General features: G+C 38.1%; 1 protein-coding gene across 18 annotated transcripts in view; it reads left to right on the top strand.

The window, feature by feature from the left end:
* The window catches only part of Pofut3 (protein O-fucosyltransferase 3), a 431777-nt gene that overhangs the window by 313934 nt on the left and 99372 nt on the right, over positions 1-18471 (top strand). Inside the window, exon 7 of one of the 18 annotated variants that reach the window (XM_087217266.1) lies at positions 76-14656. The exons of the other annotated variants lie outside the window; for them this stretch is intronic. The gene's annotated coding sequence lies outside the window, so the exon portion shown is untranslated. Of the gene's footprint in view, positions 1-75; positions 14657-18471 lie in introns of those variants that run through there. 18 annotated transcript variants of the gene reach the window in all.

Here is an 18471-nt window from a genome sequence, read left to right as displayed (position 1 = left end):
ATCTAGTAACATTATTTATTATTTGGAACATTGGCTGACCCCACATCACAGTGTACCTCTTTGGTGTGTTTATAGCTTCCAAATGCTGTGATGTTCTATGCTTGCTGTTTAAATGCCAGACCATGGCGAGTAGATTCAGAACTGTAGCAGAAGGTAAGTAAAATATTATTTCTTATGGTGAACAATCTTACAGCTCTTCCTCTCTCTCTCCTGGTGTTGTTGGAAAAATATGCATGAAGAGGTGGCAGAAGTCAGATATCCCTGAAATACTGTTTCAGAGAATGATTCAACTTCCAGTACATCCTTAGTGGGTACTTATTTTTGCTGAGGACTAAATTGGAATAATCAACAATATAGCCCTCTCCTCCTGTAGGTCTTCCAATTTAGAAAGTGAGCACTCTGTCTCTATGCCTATGTGATTGAAAAATGTGCTGAATGTTTAAATTTAAAAATGTATTATAGTAAAAGACACTTTGCCATTAATCCCTCTCAAAACACTCCCCTTCACTTTGCACATGCGTATCCTATTGTTCTTACCAATTTCTGAAGCAGTACATTCTGAAAGTTGACTTTTGTGAGTATTGTTAGTTGCACTGCTGTAGCTGCCTCTGTATCCTGAATTGATGAAAAAAGTTAACCTTTCCTGGTCATTTTGTCTTTGGGGAAGAACCAGAAGTTGCACAGTGTCAGATCCAGTCAATAAAGTAGCTGAAGACACATCATTTTTTTTATCAGCCTAACTTTCTATTGGATGGTACTGCACAACAGCATTCATCATATTTTTTATCACAACTCCTAAAGACATTCACAAAAGAGGACTTCTAGAACTGTTTCAGAAAGTGGCAACAACAATTGGATAAGTGTCCTTAAAGTGAGGGGGAGTATTCTGAGGGAGATCAAAGGCAAAGTGTATTTTAATACATTTATTAAATTAAAAATACATTAAAAAATTTAAACATTTGCCATATATTTTGATCAACCTTGTATAGTAGACAGTCAATACCAACACAACAGGATTCTTAAACACCTTCTAGGTGCTAGGCATCTTCTGAGCCCCACTGTGGACAGAGATATGGAAGGGCCATTGTACTCAAGGAATATTCAAAGCTTAATGGTGGAAACCAGCATGATAAAACGTCTTTAGAAAGCATGATAATATTAATGTAGTGGAGTAAACAAATACTGCAGAAGACAAAAGATTAGCTATTGAAGCAATTGTGTTTGACGTGGGGCAAGATTAGGAAAGAGGGCTGGGGGTGGGAAAGGAGGCTGGGATGGGAGTAAGGGGTTTTGGCCTCTTCTGTACTCACTGCTCTCCCTGTGTGCCACACATCTACCTGCTGTTGCTGATTTGCTCGTGCCCTCACTGAACTGAGAAATGAGTTTTAGGGTCAGATTCCCCAGTCAAAAATTCATTAATCTCACCCAGTGGCTGCTTATGGTTTTCCAGGTCTCATCCCCCTGAGCAGGAATCCCTGCAGTTTGCTCAGCTGTCAGACTCTCTATTCTTCATCTAGCGTGCTCCCATGCTGGCTTCCTCTCTTTTGTCTTAGGGCCCTCTCTGAGGGCACTTTAACTCTAGTGGCATTTTGCAAAGCTTGGAGCCAGGTGTTGTATCCAAGAAAAGTTCCCCTCATAGATTTCACATTAGCAGAGCCAAAACAAGGACTAGGGGCACTCTTGCCAATTGGGACTTGCCTTTTCCATTCACTCAAGAAGACAAAGCTGGAGCTGGAGAGGGAGAGGACGGTGATAAACTAGTTGGACAGAAGAAATATGTTCTGGAGATATGACATGTTTTGAACTGAGAATTATGTATAGTATGGATTAATTTGAATCTTATTGCTTACTGACATTGAATGCTTTTCATATATGCCTCCTTCATGTACATTTCAAGATGATAAAATTAGCTCCAGGCTGACCCAGTTACAAATACCTTCCTGAACACTGAAAGAAATGTAAATCCCACAGTCATAAGTGTTTTCAATAGGGAGTTATATAAATCTGTTCACCTGATTTGAAGACATAGACTTCCTATTAGTTCTTTATAAGAATGTCACATTAACCAGGATCTTCAGAGAGCAATGTGTCTAGGAGTATTCCTATTTGGATTTCTGCATTACTAAGGGAAACAGTACCACCATCAAGATACAAAATGCTTAGAATCTTAAAAGACTTAAAAATAAAGTGAGGCCATATGGAAGCAACAGCAGGACTTGTGTTCAGACTCTGCATCACACAGACACAGGGTGTCTGGAGTCAGGCCTCTCTTGGAGCTCTGCCAAGCTCCCCCTGCTCTCAATTGGGATGATTCCCACTGAAGACAGGATAGGGTGGTCGTACCATCTCTTTGTGCTGTCACTGAATGGGGACAGCAAAAGTGGTTTCTTTGCCCACTTAAATTTTAAACAATAAAAATATTTGTTGAATCCCACCACTCTACCCCAGTAATTTGTTTTCTTTGAGTTTCATCCAAAGCTTTATTCCCATGTGTACATTTTTTAATGTTGTTGCCATATTGTATCTATAATTTTATGATTAGATTTTTTCTTCAGTAACATTGTTTCACAGACATCTTCAACATTATTACAAATGCTTCATGTTTTTCATGTATAACGATTGACTAATACTCCATTGACTGGATGCTTCATAATTTATACGCCAATCTCCTTGTTGGTGGACATTTAGGAAAGCTATTATTTTTGGCAGACTTCTGTTTCTGCAAAACTCTCAGCTGTGTGGGCCAAGATGGGAAGGAAAAGACAAATCCAAGCAAGCCAGGACTGGATGCTGGGGAGAATGTGGACAGAATGCCAAAAGCTAGTCTGTGAAGCAGTAGAGTTGGTTTTGGATCAAGGATGGAGTTCAGGCTAATGCAGAAGGAGCTTATTTCTCCACTAGATCTTGTTTTTAAAATTTACTTACTCTCTTTTATCGTTACTTTCCAATCCTGTTCCCCTCACACTTTCATAAGAAACCACTCTGAAGTGTTTTCCAGAAGCAGCTGTCCAGAAGGTTATTTGTAATCCTGTGAGGGTCATTGGGGTGGGTTTTCTGCTGGGTTTCTGCCAGCATGGGGAATAAAAAGTGGGAGGAGGACGAGAAAGCTCTTGTCAGAGGGACTGGGTGGAGGTTAGCCTGCTAGAGGCTAGAATTTTTCCTATACACAAATGTAAGACCCTGTCTCTAAAGTCAGCTTTATTGTGAGTTAGAGCAGGCTAAGAAGGTAGGCTTTGCTGTGTGGCAATAGAAGACACGAAAAGAACACAAAAAGTTTATTTCTTTGTCTCATAACAGTCAAGGTCAGTAGGGTGGTACCGCCTCACACAGTCATTCTGTTCTATTGTCTTCAACATGTAGCTTCTGGGTCTCCCTTCCTACCCACAGATCTCCATTCCTACCCACAGAAAGAGCAAAGGACAGTGTGATATCACTGGGAGGTTGTCTAGCCTGGTCTGCAAGTGGAGACATTGTAGTTTCTCAAACTCCATTGTGCCTTGGACGTTTATGGCCATACAACTCTGAACACACCTGATCTAAACTCTACTGTGGAAAACATAGCTACATGGGCCCACCTCACTTTGAAGGGACATGTGGTCCCAAAGACAGAGAACAGACTTGGGGCCAGTTACTGGTATCTGTACAAGCAGCAGTCCATGTGACATTTTGGTTTCTCATCTGCCTTTTTCCTTTGTCTTACATCTCACCTGGTTCAGAATTTGTTTGAAGAAGGATGCTGTTTGAGAACCCACTAAAAGACTCCAACAAAATCTATTTTGGTCACACAGCTCATGATATGAATATGCTCTCTTGGTGATGTTTATTAAAGAAAAGGGAGGACTGGAAGAAGGTTGAGAAAAAGGAAGGCAGAAAGTCTGTTTATAACTCATAAGGTCACACCCATCGTGGGACCACATTCAGTGTTTTTGAAGCTACAGCTGTCTACCATTCTTGACAATTCATAGGTAGATGTAGCAATTTCAGGAGACTTCACATACTCATTAGCAATTTAAAACCCCAACTTACCCACAGCTTTGTCTACCCCACATTCATTCATTGAATCAACATTTGCTATGTACCTATTGTTCACGAAACAGCATTTCTTCTGTTCTAGTACAGCTAGTAGATATAAAACTGTCAATGTATATCAAAGTTAGAAGAGAAGATGGATTTGAAGTTATTAAAACTCATAGAAGCTGGAGGCTACAAAAGACTTTTAGAATTGGAGAGATGGTTTATAAAGCTGATCAAATAAAATTTGACTTTAAATAAATCTGAAAGAGTGCTTCTGTTTTAAGAATAGGTGGGGAAACCAAGTACCTAAAAAAGAAACAATTTCTTCTTAAGAAGCATTTTACTGATGGCAAGCCACAGAGAAACAATGAAATGGAGCATCTCACAGGAGCTCAGAGGGCATCTGCCAACAGCACATTTTCAAGACAAAGAGGAGAAGAAACCCCTTTGTATATATCTCGCCTCTATTTTAACCTGCTTCCTTTTCATGGCTCCATTTTGTCCATTAAGCAAAAAATAAGTAAACCCCCTGAGCTCAAACTTGACAGCTTTGTCTGGACTGTTTGGCCCGTTGCCCTGTAGAAGTTCTGAGAGCTGTGACCAGAGGGATTGTGACAGCTGCATATCATTGGGCACCTGCTTTGTGCCAGGGGCTGGGTGACCTCCACATACAGTAAGGCATTTAGTTCTGTTCCCATGAGAGAGAGGCTACTAGTTTACTCACATTACAAATTAGTAAAATTGAGGCTGAGGTTATTTAGCTACCCCAGGGCAATAAGGTAAATCAGGGCAAATCTGGGTACAGAGCCATCTAACACCTGAGTGCAAACAAAAATCACAATGTTCTTCTGCCCTGTCTGAGTTCCAGAAAGCATGCATGGCCACCACATTCCCAAGTGACACTAGGAACATCCCATCTTTTTAAAAAATAAAAATGATTTTATTTTAAATTCCTCCTTTCCCAGCACTTAAAACTGAAACAAAATCATTTACACAGTTGTCTTCTGAGGGAATTTTCTCCCTAAAGCATTGAAGAAGGGACTGGCCTGATTAAAGCACCTAAATCTCACAGACATCATTTCCATTTTAAATATATAAGAAGTTAACTAAACACTGAAATGTCAATGGGATTATTGCTCTAAGAGCAGCCTTGGAAAATATGAATGTGTTATGAAACATTTTCTGATGAGAAACCAGCACTTTGGTGAGGAGATGCTTTAAAAGATGCTTTAAAAAACCTAATGCATTCTCAGTTTTTTTCCTAATTGTTTTATGTACTTAGATTGCTTACCTTTTTGTGAATGTTCTCTGTGCACTGTCTCTCTTCTGAGCTCTCTTGGGTTGTGTCCAGTCCAACTGGAAAGTGGATTTCAGTGGACAATCAGCAATGTGATTTTGTGATTTTGGTTCAGGTATTCTTCTGGATAGGAGGAATATTAATACTCTGCAAATGCAAATTGCTAATTGGCTAGCAGGGAATCAAATTTGCCTTATTTTCTGTCAAGATTCAATTCCTTTAGTTGTCCACCTTGTACTTTGGAAAACATACTCTTACTATGTAAAGGGTTTTAGTACAATAATTTGAAATCAAATGCTTGTCATTTTAAAAGTTCAAGAACTTTTAAGGTCTCAGGAAGGATCTGTGACTCACATTCTATCAAAAGTGAAAGAGAAGGCATTTATTAAATGTCATTATTAACAAAACAATTTTGATGAGTATTTAGATTTGCTTGAGCACAAAGTGTGCTGGATTGCCTCAAAAATAAAATAACTGAACATTGTTAGAAATAACTATAGGGTTGAGAAATCACAGCTTCCCATAGCTTCAAACCCTTCCAGGTCTCTGGACATAAACACAAATCAGAAGTGGCAGTTTTCTCTTGAAAAGAACTAACCTGCAATCCTTAGTCTAGCCCTAAAGTCATGCTTATGGCAAAAGGAATAGCTGAATTGGTAAACAGAGATGCCTTTCAGGGCCCTAAGTTTCCAGTCTTTCCTTGGGAGCTGGTTTCTTTAGCTGGATATATGTGGGTAAAGTGTTGTTTGTGGTATCAGTCGTAACTCAGGCTCCAGCCAGATTCATTAGAGTCCCCATAGAGAAAGTGTACTGAACAGAGACTGAATTGTCTACTTGCCTTCAAATATTGCTACACTCCCTTTTCCTGTGGGCCTGGTGTTCTATACCAAGCCCCCAATTTCATCATTACTTTTCTGAGACCCCAGAAATTAGGGCATTATAATCAACAAGGCACTGACTGCCTGTAATACTCCAAGAGCCCCTAACTATGTTCCCTGACTCCATTCTTATTTCCCTACAATCTATTTTTGTCTCAGCAACCAGAGAGAACCTTCAAAAATATAAATTGTATAATGTAAACATCATAGCCACTATGGATAATGATGTGGCATTTCCTCAAAAAATTAAAAATATGTCTGGCTATATAGCTCAGTGGTAGATTGCTTACCTCCCATGTGTGAGACCTTGAGTTTGAAACCTGGCACTGCTTTGAAATAAATAAATAATTTAAATAAATAATTTAAAGTAAATAAATAATTCCATTTTAAAATAAATAAAAATGGAATTTCACTACTGAGTATGTAGCCAGCAGAAATGAAAGCAGGATCTTAAAGAGATATTTGTATAACCATGATTATAGCAGTACTATCAATAGAAAAAAGGAGAAGCAGCCTAAGGGTGCATTGATGAATGAATGGATTAACAAATTGCAGTGCATTCATACAATGGGATATTTTTCCGTCTTAAAAAGAGAAAATTCAGACACAGGCTGTATAACATGAATAAAGCTTAAATACACTCCAGCCACAGAAGGAAAAATAATGAATGATTCCACTTATACTTTAAGGTTACTAGCATAGTGAAATTAATAGAGACAGAAACTAGAATGGTGGTTGCCAGGGGTTGAGGGTGTGGAGTTACTGTTTAATTGGCGCAGGGTTTGAATTCTGCAAGGAGGAAAGAGCCCTATGCAAGGATGCTGGTGATATTAGATGTTAGGACAAGGTGAATGCACTTCATTCAGAATGGTTAAGATAGGTTTTATGCTATATGTCTTTTACTGCACACAAACAATCCCAATAAGTCACTTCCTTGCCCCCCATCTCACAGATTCCCAGGACACAGAATAAAAGCCATGGTCAACAAGGACCAGATAGGATTCCTCTTGACCAAAGGCCCCTCTTTACCTTCCTTCCTCTCCTTTCTCCACTCTGCTCCTCTGGATGGGCCCTAAACCTCTTCATTTCAGGCCTGGACATTAGGTGTTTTCTATCAGTACTCACATGACTCACTCAATTCCTTTCAGTCTCTACTTACATGTTAGCCTCAAGAAGACTTCTTGGGCCACTTTATTTAAAACTATACCTTTCATCTTTTCTTTCCCTTTTTTTGTGGTATGGGGAATGAACTAAGGGCCTCTGGACTAAGTTACATCCCCAACCCCTTTTTGGTTTTTATTTTGAGGCAGAGTTTTGCTAAGTTGCCAAGTTTCCCAGGCTGGGCTTGAGCTTGCAACCCTCCTGCCTCAACCTTCCAAATTTCTGGGATTAAAGGTGTGTACCACCATGCCCCGCTTCCTTCTATTCTTTTAGTTTAGATTTTCTGTCTTTGTAGCATTTATTATTCCCTGCCTATGTGTTTATTTATTTATTGCCTATTTTCCCAACTAGAATGCTAGTTCAATGAGATCAAGGATGTTGTCTGTCTGTCTTGGCCTTCTATCTCCAATATCTTGTCTCAATGAATATTTGTTAAATGAACAATGAATGAATGATGGAATGAATGAATGAATGAGGGAATGAACCAGTGTTGAGAGGGGTGGCAGTGATCAGTATTGGAGGGCCTAAAGCAGAAGGCGGAAAACTGAGTGTCCAGACAGCTACAGAAGTGACTTTTGGCTGAGGTCTCTTGTATAACAGTTCAGCCCCCAACACTCAAACTAGCTTGAGGCCACCGGGGTGCTTGGGGGAGGCAGGGGAGCATGAATATTGTCACCTTCTCTTGTTGCCTGCACTGCCTGACATTCTTCAGATCACACTTTCCTCCTTCCCTGCCTTGTGTGGATATCTGCTTCTCAACTTATGCTTCAAAGAATTAAAAATAAGAGCTCACCATTTACACATTTGTAACAATAAGAGCAGGCACAGCTGCTTATACAGAATAGGATGCATTTATCACCACTTCTGTCAGGATGCTAGTTATTGAATTCTGTTTGGAAAAAAAAGGGAATATACATATCTATTGTTTCCACTTTAGGTAACAGTGTTTAAAAAAATTTGCCTGCTCTGGCATGAATCCTTGAGGACCAAGCTTGTTTTTAATTCAGACCTTAACCTTGGCTTTGACCCTTCACCTCTTCCTCCTAGGCCCCAGTGACTCTTCCTTTGCATCTGGACTATTTTAATACCTTTTTAATACTCCAGAGCTAATCCTATGGCAATAGTCACTATCACCTGGAGTAATGTGCCTGCATCCACTCCAGAACAGCTGTGATGACTTGCCAACTTTTCCAGGATCACTTTAACTTTGTTTTGGTTGTGACATAGGTTGAGGCCTGCGAGTCTTCATTGAGATCCAGGCTGATCTCCAGTCCAGATATGTTTGCACTTGGAAAGCCAATCATACACATATGGCTGAGTGGGGTTTTTTTTTTTTCTTTTTCTCAGATGATTTTGTTCCATCCATTAAAACCAGAGTTTATGCTAGGATGTATTTCTCGGCCTGTTACTAAAATGTAAAACTGTGAGTTATTTGAGGTATCCATTGGAGATTCATAAGATTTTGTTTTTCAACTTAAAAGTTGTCAGAACTTATTTTTGTCTAAACTATGATGGTTGCTTAGGGGAGAAGATGTTTAAAGTGAGAGCAGAGAAAGAGTGGGTCTTATCTAAGCAACATAGAGGGAAATGGAAGCAAGAGAGGCTTGAAACCTGGCAGTGGCTCAGCAGAGACAGCGTCCACAGGGGGAGTTTAGTTTTGCAGAGTGCTGAGGTAAGGACATGGAGACCTATAATCCATGCTAAGGATTCAGGACTGGATTCTGAAGGCAACAAGGAACAACTAAAATATTAAAATGCAATTATTTTACTGTTTATAAAATGGCACTATATATAGGGCTGGGTATGGCTCAGTGGCATAGTGCTTGTTCAGCATGTGCAAGGCCCTGGGTTCCATCCCTGTACCACACTACACACATGCATATGTGCACATATACATACTATATACATCATGCTTGCTAGAGAATGGACTATGGATTAGAGAGGTGAAATTTGAAGGTGAATAGGAGGTTGTAACAGTAAATCAGACAAAAGGCAGAGGTAGCTAGAACAAGCCTATGGAAACTGCAGTGGAGAACAGTGGATAGATTTTTTAGTAGACATTTTAACTTATTTACTATTTAAAAATTCTAGAACTGTGATAGCAAAATCACATAGCTCCATATCCTTACCATGTGCACAAAATTTCCCCCATTATTGTCATCTTGTTGTAATAGTGTAGTACATTCCTTACAACTGACACACCAAGTGGATAAGTTGCTTCTACCTAAACCCCATTGGTTGCATTAAGCTTTGTTCTTTGTGTCTGAATTTTGGTAAATGCATAATATCATCATTTACATTATAGTGTCATACACGATAGTTTCGCTCCCCTAAAAACCCTCTGAAATTCATCTCTACAACCTTTCCTCCTCCATGTGAAATCCTGGAAATGATGCCGTTTTTACTGTCTTTCAATTTTGCCTTTCCCGGATGTAACATAGTTGGAATCATACAGTTGGAATTACGTACTCATAATTCTTTTTTTTTTTTTTTTTTTTTTGGTACCAGGGATCAAACTCAGGACCTTGCACTTGTGAGGCAGGCGGCGGAACCACTGAGCTAAATCCCTGGCCCTGTACTCATAATTCTTTTTTTTCACTGGGTTCTTTCTCTGAGCAATATGCATTTCACATACCTCTATAATTTTTGATGGCTTGATAGATCATTTATTTTTGAGAGTAGCTTTAGTTTCAAAGCAAAATTGAGTGAAAGGTATACAGATTTCCCATATATCCCTGTCTTCTTTTTTTCTAAATGGCTCAATAATATTCCATTGTGTGAATGTAACACAGTTTATCCATTCATCTATTGAAGGGCATTTTGCTTACATGTAGGAATAATTCTGTTATAAATACTCATGTGCTAGCTTTTGTGTGAATATAAATCTTCAACTCATTTGGATAAATACCTAGGAGCACTATTGCTGAATCATATGGTAAGGCTATATCGAGGCTTGTGAGAAACTAGCAAGCTGTCTTCCTTCCAAAGTGACTGCACCATTCTGCACTGCCACCAGGAAAGAAAAAATTTCCTATTGCTCCACATGCTCCTGAGCATTTGGTGTTGTCAATGTTTTGGATTTTAGCCATTCTAGTAGGTGTGTAGTAGTAATATTTCATTGTTGCTTTAGTTGATAATTTCCTAGAGACATATATTGTTGAGCATCTTTTCATATGCTTATTTGCTACTTCCATATCTTCTTTGGTGAGATATCTGTCCAGAGATTATGCGCATTTTAAAATTTGTTGCTATCTTCTTGGAGACTTTTAGGAGTTCTTCTTCTTTTTTTTTGGTATTAATTCTTCCCTCATCAGATACAAGTTTTGCAAAGATTTTCTCTGAGTTCATGGCTTAGACTTTCATTCTCTTAGCAGTGCCTTTTGCAGAGCGAAGTATTTACTTTTGGTGAAGTCCAACTTATCAATCTTTTCTTCCATGGTTCATACTTTTGATGCTGTATCTAAAAAGTCACCCCCAAACTCATGTTGTCTAGACCTTGTCCTGTACTACTCCCTAGCAATATTATAGCTTTGTGTTTTACAGTTATTTATGTTTTATTTTGTGTTAATTTTTGTCAAGTGTGTAAAGTTTATGTAGATTAGCTTTTTGCATACAGATGTCCAGTTATTCGAGAACAATTTGTTAAAAAGAGTATCTTTTTCCATTGAATTGGTCTGTTTGTATATCAAAGATCAGTTAATTGTACTTTGTGGGCCATATTTCTGGGCTTTCTAATCTGCTCCATTGATCCATTTGTCTATTCACCAATACCACACTCTCTTAGTTAATGATGCTTTATAGTAAGTAAGTCTTAAAGTCAAGTAGTAACAATCCTCTGATTTTTCTCCTCATTGAATATTGTATCAGCCCCTCTTTAATTTTTAAATTGTTCATTTATATACAAAAAATAAAAGTTGTATTAGTGGGCATTTACTTATGTATATATATATATTCCTCAAATATTTATTATTTCTTTGTGTTAAAAACTTTCAAAAGTCTTTCCCATATATGTTTGGAATCTATAGTACATAATTATTACCTATAGAGGTCATACCACGCAGTACTAGCCGGAGCTTCTTGCTCTTGTCTAACTGTAACTTAGTACTCATTGATCATACTTTCCCCATTCCTTTCCTGCTCGCTGTCACCAGCCTCTGCTAATCACTATGCTACTCCAAACTTACCCGGGATCCACTTTTTCAGGTTCCACATACAAGTCAGGTAATGTGGTACTTATTTTACCCTGTCTGACTTATTTTACTTATCATAATGATCTACCCATATTATGGCAAACAACAGTATTTCATTCTTTTTATTGCTGAATTGTATGCCTTTGTATATATTAACCACATTTTCATTATCTATTCATCAGCTAATAGACACCTTGTTTACATTTCTTGGCTATTGTAAATAGTGCTGCAATGAAATGAGGAAAGCAGTTTCATCTTCACAGATTATCCATTTCTGGATCACGTGGTAATTCTATTTCTAATTTTTTAAGGGATCTACATCCTTTTTTACATAATGGCTCTATTATTTTCCATTTCCACCAATAGTGTCCAAGTGTTCAGTTTCCTTTTCTCCACATTCTCACCTGCATTTACCTTTAGACTTACCATTCTCACGAGGATGAGGTGATATCTCATTGTAATTTTGATTTGCATTTCCCTGATGATTAGCAAGGTCCAGCTGTTTCCATGTACCCTTAGGCCATTTGTACTCTCTTGAGAAATGTCTATTGAGATCTATAGCCCAGTTTTGAATTATCTTTTGTATTGAAATTTTTGAATTCCTTATATATTTTGGGCATACACCCCTTATCAGATGTAATCATTGCAAATATTTTGTCGCGTTCTGCAGGTTGTCTCTGCATTCTGTTTATTATTTCCTTTGATGTACAGAAGTTTTACAGTTTGATGTAATTTCACTTGTCTATTTTTGCTTCTGTTTCCTGTGTTTGTATTGGCCATTGTGTGTTTTTCACTTTTCCATGTAATCTTTAGAATAACTTGCTGGTATTTTGATTGGCATTGCCTTGAATATGACATATCAAGTTGAGAGGAACCAACATCTTAACAATTTTGAGTTTTTCTATCTATGAACTAGTAAAATTTTTTGTAGATTTTTTTGGAATCTTTCATCTGAGTTTTGTAGTTTTTCTCATATATATGTTGTATATATTAGGCTAGATTTTCATCTTAGCATTTTTTTTGGAAAAAGAGTGAATATAAATGAAGTGATGATTTTAATTTTAAATTTCAATTGGTAATTGTTAGTATGTGGGAAAACAGTTAACTTTGTATACTAACCTTTTATTCTTGCAATAACTGCCTACTCATTTCAGGAGTTCTCTTTTTTTGTTGTTCTTTGGAATTTTCTACACAATCGTAATCTACAGATAAAGACTATTTTATTTCTTCCTCCCCAATTTGTATAACTTTTCTTTTCTTTTTGGTTTTATATCCAATAATATATGTTAGAATCTTTCTTTTTAAATACAAATAGATATTAGTAAAATATAAGAAAGCACTCTTTTTACTTTGAAAAACAAAACAGGGCCAGGGATTTAGCTCAGTGGTTCTGGCACCTGCCTTGCAAGCGCAAGGTCCCAAGTTCAATCCCAGGTACCAAAACAAAACAAAACAAAATTTCAAAACAAAATAATTAGATTTGTTTTATTTATAGGATTAGTTTCTCTTAGTTAATTGAAGAGAAAGTTTTGTCCTTGTATTTCCTCTTCTTATTGATTACATAAAATTTCTAGTACAGCATTGCATAGGAGTGATGACTTGGTCCTGGTTTTAAGGAGAAGCGCTTTAGTTTCTTACCATTAAATATGATGTTATACATGGGTTTTTATAGCTGTTCTCTGGGAATGGGCCTCTGTATTCCTAATTTGCTGAGAGCTTATTTTTTAATTTTAGGGGTTTTTTTTGTCTTAAATTGTGAATGAGTATTCAACTTGGTTGAATGCTTTGTTTGCATCTATTGGAAGCATCATGTACATTTTCTTCTTTCACATGTTGAGGTGATTACATTAATTGATTTTTAACTGTTCAACCAGCCTTGCCAACTTGGAATACATCCCACTTGGTTATAGTGTACAATCTTTTTTACACAGAGTTGTATTTGACTTGATGATATTTAATGCTAGCTTTTCATGTATGTTAATACAAATATTGGCCTGTTATTTTAGTCTGGATTTGATATTAGAGTAATGCTGGCCTCGTGAATGAAATAGGTGTTTTCTCTACTCTTGTTTTGTGAAAGATGCTACAGAGAATTGGTATACCTTTCTTCTTTAAATGTTTGATAGAATTCATCAGTGAAACCCTCTGGAATTAGAGTCTTTTGGTTGAGAATGTTATTAATTATTGGTTCAATTTATTTATGAGATATGGTTCTATTCACTTCATCTTTTTCTCCTTGTGACTTTTGGTAGGTTGAGTCTTTTAATAAATTGAGTATTTAATATTTCATCTACGTTATCAATTTTGTGAGCACAGAATTTTGCACAGTATTACTTTATCATCTCTTTAAAAGGTTTGAAGTTATCTATTAGGCAGCATTTTAAAAGTATACACTCAAAGAAATAGCATGTTGGCCCTCAAGAGAGAAATGAGTTATAGTCTAGAGCTGGAGATATTTATGTGTCTTGAGAGGGGTGGAAATCTATGGAATTTATGAATCTATAGAAAGTTTAGGCTTGGTTTGCAGGAGAAAATCAATGACTTGGTCACAGGTAGAAAGATAATAGCTCATTTCAATGGTGAAAGGATGGTCCATTTTACAGGAGAAAGGTGGGGTAAAGTCTATTGTATTTCTTAAGATTAGGTTTCTGCCCTTTTCCTTATCCACCAAGCTAATTTATGGGCTAAAGGATCAAAGGAGTTTTGGGTGTGATGGGCCTGGAAGAAAAGCATAAACAAGTATAGAGAGCACACTTTGGGCAGTTCTGAGTGTGTCTGAAGTTGATGTCTTCTTTAAGTATAATTTTCATGATTTTATGATTTTATGATTTTCCTCGACTTCTTTCTACTTACCTTTATTTTTTATCCTACCTTATTTTCTACTACCAAAACTTTGATCTTTTCCTGTCTTAGTTACTTCCTCATTGCTCAGACACTATACTTGACATTCAAAACTTAAAAGAGGAGAGGTTTATTCTGCCTCATGGTTCTTAGAGGTTTCAGGCCATAGTCAGGTGGCTCAAAAGGCAGGTTAGCAAGGCAGTAGGGCATGGAAGAAGAGACTCAGCTCATGGCATGGCAGCAGGAAGCAGGGAGAGATCAAAAGAGAAGGTAGGGTGATATGCTGTTCCAGGCCACACCCTCAGTGACCCTCCTTCTCTGACCGGGCTTCATCTCCCAACATCATATTGAGCTCAAAACTTGCACCTGGATTAGTATGAGTATCACATTACCATGATCCAATCACCTCCCAAAAGCCCCACCTATGAATGCCTGGGGCTTTGGGGAATATCTAGATACAAACCATAGCATTTATTCCTAAGAGATGCAGAGGGGCCAGAAGTCTGTCTTCAGGGCTCCTTCAGGTGGAGAGAGGGAGCTGACCGTACCTACCTAGGGATCATAAGTCTCACTGTAACTGATCAAATATTTTTTTATTGTCCTTTAGATCTATAGTCATCCAATTTTTAATATCTCATAATAGTAATTTGTGTCTTCATTCCTTTTTAAAAATTTTAACCTGGTTAGGAGCAACAGTGTGGACCAGATCTCTGGCTGCAGGCAGATCCAGGCAGGGCCCTGCCAGGATAACAGTGGCATGGGCATGCAAGCCCAAGCCAAAGGGGGGCCCAGAAAAGAGCTGCAAGGTGTACAGGCATTAGCCAGAGGCCCACCATATATTATCGGTAAGTCTGTGGAGACCCTAGCCAGAAGTATGCTCAGACACCAGGGTCTGGGGTGCACAACGCACAGCCAAAGGCACTCCCAGACAACAGCTACAAAGGGGGGCAGGCCCTAGCCAGAGATATTACTAGATACCATCCCAAGTGTGCACAGGCCCCAGCCAGAAGACCGTGCAGAAAACAGTCAGCTCAGAGATCCAGAAGGAAACCATTCTGAACCCAGGAATTGGTACACTGATGAACAGCAAAGAATAGGGTGCTTACTCTTGTTCAATATAGATTTGGAAACATTAGCCACGGCAATTAGACAAGAGAAAGAAATAAAAGGAATAAAGATAGAAAATGAGGAAGTCAAATTATCATTATTTTCAGATGACATGGTACTCTATATAGAAGACCCCAAGAACTCCACCAAAAGTCTTCTAGACTTAATAACCAAATTCAGTCAAGTAGCTGGTTACAAGGTCAACACACAAAAATCAATAGCTTTCCTCTACACCAATGACAGAGTCACTGAGAGAGAAATAGGGCAAATAATTCTTTTCACAATAGCATCCAAAAAACTGAAATACCTAGGAATCAACCTAACAAAAGAAATCAAAGACCTCTTCTCTGAAAACTATGGCACTCTGAAAAGAGAGATGGAAGATGATATCAGAAAATGGACAGACATCCCCTGCTCCTGGGTAGGAAGGATTAATATAGTGAAAATGGCCATACTTCCAAAACTGCTATATAGATTTAATGCAATTCCAATTGAGATCCCAGCAGCATACTTCATGGACCTTGAGAAAACAATCCAAAAATTCATTTGGAACAAGAAGAGACCCAGAATAGCAAAAGCAATTCTAGGTAACAGAGACATGGCAGGGGGTATCACAATCCCCAAAGTGCAACTCTACTACAAAGCTACTGTGATAAAAACAGCATGGTACTGGCAAAGAAACAGAGCTGAGGACCAGTGGAACAGATTAGAAGATGCAGAAACAATGCCAGACACACTCAGCCATCTCAACTTTGATAAAGGAGCCAAACACCCTCACTGGAGGAAGGATAGTGTCTTTAATAAATGGTGCTGGAAAAATTGGGCTTCAACTTGCCAAAGATTAAAACTAGACCTATATCTCTCACCATGCAATAAACTAAAATTGAAATGGATTAAAGATCTAAATATTAAAATAGAAACTCTGAACCAGTTGGAACAGAGGTTAGGTAGAACTCTTGAAGACATCAGTGTAGGAAAAGATTTTATGAACAAAACTTCAGTTGCCCATGAACTAGCACAAAAAATCAACAAGTGGGATCTCTTCTTATTAAAAGGCTTCTGCACAGCAAGAGAAACCACCAGCAGTGTGAACAGACAACCTACAAAGTGGGAAAAAATCTTCACCTGCTTTTCCTCAGACAAAGGTCTACTATCTCAAATCTATAAAGAACATAAAAAGATCAGACCTCCCAAATTTAAAGACCCAATCCGAAAATGGGCATCTGAAATGAACAGACATTTCTCAGACAAAGAAGTAGAAATAGCAAATAAATACATGAAAAAATGTTCAACATCACTGGTCCTTCGAGAGATGCAAATGAAAACAATGCTGAGATTCCACCTCACACCAGACAGAATGGCTGCTATCATGAAATCAACCAATAATAAATGCTGGTGGGGCTGTGGGGAAAGAGGAACCCTGCTCCACTACTGCTGGGAGTGTAGACTGGTGCAAGCACTGTGGAAATCAGTATAGAGATACCTCAAAGAACTAGGACTGGAAGTCCCATTTGACCCCATTATTCCACTGCTGGGGATCTTCCCCAAAGAATTAAAAGAATCATACCACAGTGATATATGTGTGCCCATGTTCATAGCAGCACAGTTTGTGATAGCTAAAACTTGGAAACAGCCCAAATGCCCATCAACTGGAGACTGGATCAAGAAAATGTGGTTTTTTTTCATAAAATGGAATACCACTAAGCCATAAAAATTGAGAAATTAGAGACATTTATAGCTAAGTGGATGCACATTGAGGCAATACTCTTAAGTGAAATAAATAGGACACACATGTATAAATACTGAATAGTTTCCCCAGGTTGAGAAACTGAAAGTGTAAATAAGGACTAAAATGTATAATAGGTAATGTGAAATAGGAAGAAAAGGGGCAAAGGGGAAGGAAGTGGGAGGGCTAGGGGAAAGGATAGAAGGGAATGGGATTAATATGAGAAAATGGAAAAATAGGTACAAAATTTTTGTAAATAGGGAGGAATGGAGGGGTTGAAGAGAGGGCTGGGCAAGGGTAGAAAATAAGAACCAAGAGAGATTATGTAAAGGTGCAAATTTCCAATGATGAATGTCATTATATTGTATACCTAAAATGTACCAATGATTAGAATGAATAATCAATAATGCAAAATAGGAAGAAAAGGTCCAAAGCGGTAGGGGTAGTGGGAGGGGCAGGGGAAAGGAAAGAAGGGAAAGGAAAAGTGCTGAGAAATGGAGAAAATGGAAATAAAGTCTTTGTAAATAGGGAAGGGTGGAGGGGGTGAAGGGAGGGCTAGGAATGGGGAAAAAATAAGAACCAAGATGCATCATGTAAAGGTACAATATCCCAATGAGAAATGTAATTGTGCTGTATACCTACAATGTACCAATAAAAGAATTTAAGACAAAAAAAAAGAATAGGGTGCTTGATGGCTTGCTGAGAATTGAAGACCACTGGGTGAGCAAAAAGTTGTCTCAACAAATGCATAGCAAGCTGCATTTGTTGAAATGAGAAGACATGTAAATTAAATAAGTCTCAAATCTGGACTTTCAAATCACCTAAGGCAACCCCCACAGGGAAACAAGGTAGAACAATCAGATATTCAACCACCTGTACTCCCTGAACTGGCAATGAAAGAGGATCTGGAAAAAATGAAATCAGAAATAATTTCTCAGATAATAGCACAGATTGTGCCAATAGTGCAAGATATGATTAATACGTCTAGAGAGGACACAGGTAAAAGAATAGAGGAGCTGAGGGACATGATGCAATCCCAACAGAGGAAACAAATGGAATCCATAAAACAGATGAAAATAGATTTCCAGGAGATTAAAACTCCATTGAAAGTTCACGCAAAAGAATGAGTCAATGTCAGGACAGAATTTCAGACATAGAAGATAAGATTGCAAATAGTGACTAGGAAAGGAAAAATCTCATTAAAATAGTAAGGGGCCTTGAGAAATCAATCCAGCAGCTGCTGGACAATGCAAAGAA

This window comes from Heterocephalus glaber, unplaced genomic scaffold (assembly GCF_053883595.1).
Source record: "Heterocephalus glaber isolate CG9 unplaced genomic scaffold, H.glaber_assembly_v1.0 deba00001461, whole genome shotgun sequence".
Taxonomy (NCBI): domain Eukaryota; kingdom Metazoa; phylum Chordata; class Mammalia; order Rodentia; family Bathyergidae; genus Heterocephalus; species Heterocephalus glaber.
This window is presented reverse-complemented; position numbering and strand designations above follow the sequence as displayed.